We start from the raw sequence: 4111 nt of genomic DNA, 5'->3' as shown, positions 1-4111 counted from the left end.
CGGCGAAGAGAGCTTGGAGTCCACAGCTGGCGGCGAAGAGAGCTTGGAGTCCACAGCTGTTGGCGAAGAGACCCCGGAGACCACAGCTGGTGGCGAAGAGACCCCAGAGACCACAGCTGTTGGCGAAGAGGGCCTGTAGTCCACAGCTGTTGGCGAAGAGACCCCAGAGACCACAGCTGGCGATGAAGAGGACTTGGGGCTCTGGAGGACTGCAGTGTGCGACGACCATGGAGGCGACCCCTCTGGAGATGCCGAGAGCGCCGACCCCTCAGAAGATGCCGAGAGCGCCGACCCCCCCGGAGACGCCGAGAGCGCCGACCCCTCCGGAGAGTTGGAGAGCGTCGACCCCTCCGGAAACGCTGAGAGCGTCGACCCCTCCGGAGAGCTGGAGAGCGTTGACCCCTCTGGAGATGCTGAGAGCGCCGACCCCTCTGGAGATGCTGAGAGCGTCGACCCCTCTGGAGATGTTGAGAGCGTCGACCCCTCTGGAGAGTTGGAGAGCGTCGACCCCCCTGGAGAGTTGGAGAGCGTCGACCCCCCCGGAGAGTTAGAGAGCGTCGACCCCTCTGGAGAGCTGGAGAGCGTCAACCCCTCTGGAGACTTGGGACCCACTGGAGGCTTGAGAGCTGCAGCGGGCGGCGTGGAAGCCTGGAGGGCTGCAGCAGACGGCGTGGGAGCCTGGAGGGCTGCAGCAGACGGCGTGGGACCCTGGAGGGCTGCAGGCGGCGAGTCCGGCGTGAGGTCTGCGGGCGGCGAGACCAGAAGAGCCGGAGCGGGCGGCGAGACCAGGAGAGCCGGAGCGGGCGGCGAGACCAGAAGAGCCGGAGCGGGAACCAGAGACAAAACTGCAGCTGGAGAACCAGAGACCAGAGACGGAGCTGCAGCTGGTGAACCAGAGACCAGAGACGGAGCTGCAGCTGGAGAACCAGGAACCAGAGACGGAGCTGCAGCTGGAGAACCAGAGACCAGAGACGGAGCTGCAGCTGGAGAGCCAGGAACCAGAGACAGAGCTGCAGCTGGAGAACCAGAGACCAGAGACGGAGCTGCAGCTGGAGAACCAGGAACCAGAGACAGAGCTGCAGCTGGAGAACCAGAGACCAGAGACAGAGCTGCAGCTGGAGAGCCAGAGACCAGAGACGGAGCTGCAGCTGGAGAACCAGGAACCAGAGACAGAGCTGCAGCTGGAGAACCAGAGACCAGAGACGGAGCTGCAGCTGGAGAACCAGAGACCAGAGACGGGGCTGCAGCAGCAGGTGATGGAGAAGCCATGAACCCCTCCCTTCGCGAAGCTCTCCCCTTCTTGCGCTGGGTTCGGGGAGGACCAGCAGTTTGCCCCCCTCTCTCCGATGATTGCTTGGCCCCACCAGGTGGAAAGCGAGGAGGAGGTGGGCAGCGGGGTGCAGCGGCGCGGTGAGGTGGAGAGGGACGGAGAGGCTGTGAGGACCCATGTTTAATGGCCAGGCGGGTTCCCCAAAATGGATTCCTCCTCTCCTCCCTTTCTCTGACTTTCTGGGCAGTCTTCTCTGCCTCACGGACAAAAAACTCGAATAGAGAAATCATCCTCCCGCTGGGTTCAGTTGGTCCGGTCATTCTGTCACAATCCTCGGGGTTGGAACCCAATTGCAGGGAGGCGAGTGAGGCAAGAGTTTAAATAAAAATAATTTATTTAAATAACAAAACAAAAAGGCTGTCGGTGCAGCAAAACTTACTTTGGCAGACAGGATCAGAAACAAGGCAGAGCAGATCATCAGATGGACAAAAAACTGACAAGACAGAGGAGGACTGAGATATCTGTGAACACAGAACAATGACCGGACAAGGAGTGAAGGAGAGAAAGGCTTTTTATAAGGCAGAGGGAGAGTGAGTAATGAGAGCACCTGGGCAGGTGGCTGATGAGGGACAGGTGTGAATGATAAAGACTGAGGAGTGGAGAGGCAGACTGAGGAGTGAGTGGAAAACAGGACCAGATACACAAAAACAGAAAACACACAAAGAGCAGAGGCTTAGGACACAGAAACAGAAACCACACAAAGAGCAGAGGCTTAGGCAGATGGGGGGGCAGCGGGGGCCGCTGACCGTGACAGAACCCTCGTTTTTCATGGGGGTTACGTTCCAAAAAGAACCCATGATAGGCGAAATCCGTGAAGCAGTAGCCTTTATTTTATTTACAATTATTATACAATGAAATACTCCATAATCCATTCAAAACAAAGAACAAAACCTTTTTACAGGCCCAAGCATTTGTTTAACAAATAAAAGTACTGTATAAACGTTTTTTACAAACAATTACTGTACTGGAGAGACTGTTTAGCCAATCAGAATGCAGAACACAATGCACGATGCAAATAAGTGAAGCAGCGAGACTGTGAAAGGTGAACCGCGTTATAGCGAGGGTTCACTGTATATATATGCACATACACAAATTACATATGTACACACATACATACATTCATAAATACATACATATATACTTTCATAAATACTTATATACATTAATAAATATATACATACATGCATACACACACAGAGATGCTAGTCATAAAATTAGAATAGCATAAAAAAGTTGATTTATTTCAGTAACGTGGTGGCTGGTGTCTTTAATCACATAAATCTAAAGGACTGCCTGCCAAGATTTTTAGTGGCCATACCAACACATGGAAACAACATGCTGGACCATGTTTACACGAACGTACGAGATGCATACAAAGCCGCCCCCCACCTAGGACACTCTGATCATATCTCCATCTTTCTGGCCCCTGCTTACCTCCCCCCGCTGAGACGCTCCAGGCTGGTACAAAAGAAAGTTAAATCTTGGATGAAGAATAATGACTCCATACTGAAAGATTGTTTCGCATGCACAAACTGGCAGGTCTTCAGAGAAGCTGAAATAGAGAAATAGTGAAATAGAGAGTCCAGGCTGGATGGAATGGATAGAGAGAAGTTTCAGGAGTGATTTGTGAAAAAAGGGTGTCAGCAAAGGTCAAAGGAAACATTTACAAGACAGTGGTGAGACCAGCTATGATGCATGGTCTGGAGACAGTGGCATTGATAAAAAGGAGAAAGAACTGGAAATGGTAGAAATAAAGCTGATGAGGTTCTCCTTAGGAGTGACCAGTGGTTAATTTGAACCGGATCCTGTCGAACCAAGATCCGGGAACTCCCTCATTCTGACCGACTGTTCCGGCAACTGTTTCCTCGGATCCAGCAAATCTCCACCCCTAAAAGTCCAAAGTCATTGCACATTTTTAGTTTGATTATTTATTAAAAATACAACGAAAGGAGACATTGCCCAGTCTGTGGAGTTGATGTTCCAGCCGCATTACGCACACCAACTTGCGCACATGCTCCTGCCAGCTGGGTGAAGCTGACGGTGGGGTGTCAGCTTCACTCAGCCCCTGGACCTCCCGCTATTTTTGTTCTGGCATCAATCAGTTTACAAATTAAGCCCTGGGAGCGACAAGGATGGATAAGATTAGGAATGAGATCATCAGAGGTACAGCACATGTTGAACAACTGGGAGATAAAATTGGAGAGGCCAGACTGAGATGGTTTGGACATGTCCAGAGGAGGAACGGTGGGTATACTGGTAGAAGGATGTTAGAAATGCAGCTACCAGGAAAACGACAAAGAGGAGATATATGGATGCAGTTAAAGAGGACATGGAGGTAGTTGGAGTGAGGACAGAGGATGCAGAGGACAGAGTGAGATGGAGGAGGATGACTTGCTGTGGCAACCCCTGAAGAGGGAAAAGCTGAAAGAATAATAATAATTATGTCCTAATAATTATTAATTAATAATGAATCTTTCTCTTACACCAATGTTAATCATGGAGTTCCCCAGGGTTCAGTGCTTGGGTCAAAAGTCTTTGCTTTATATATGCTTCCATTAGGCAAAGTTATTAAACAGCATGGGATAAATTTTCATTGTTATACTGATGTTACACAGTTTTATTTTTGTCCTTGAAACCCAATAAATCCAATCAGCTACTTAGACCATAAGCATGTCTAAGTGTGTTTTCACACCTGATAGTCCGGTAGACTCGGTTCGTTTGGGGACCAAAATTCGGAACATTTGTTTACATTTTCAGCTGGTGGGGTTCACATGCACACTG

The sequence above is a fragment of the Nematolebias whitei genome, chromosome 20 (assembly GCF_014905685.2).
Source record: "Nematolebias whitei isolate Nwh7 chromosome 20, NemWhi1, whole genome shotgun sequence".
Taxonomy (NCBI): domain Eukaryota; kingdom Metazoa; phylum Chordata; class Actinopteri; order Cyprinodontiformes; family Rivulidae; genus Nematolebias; species Nematolebias whitei.
This window is presented reverse-complemented; position numbering follows the sequence as displayed.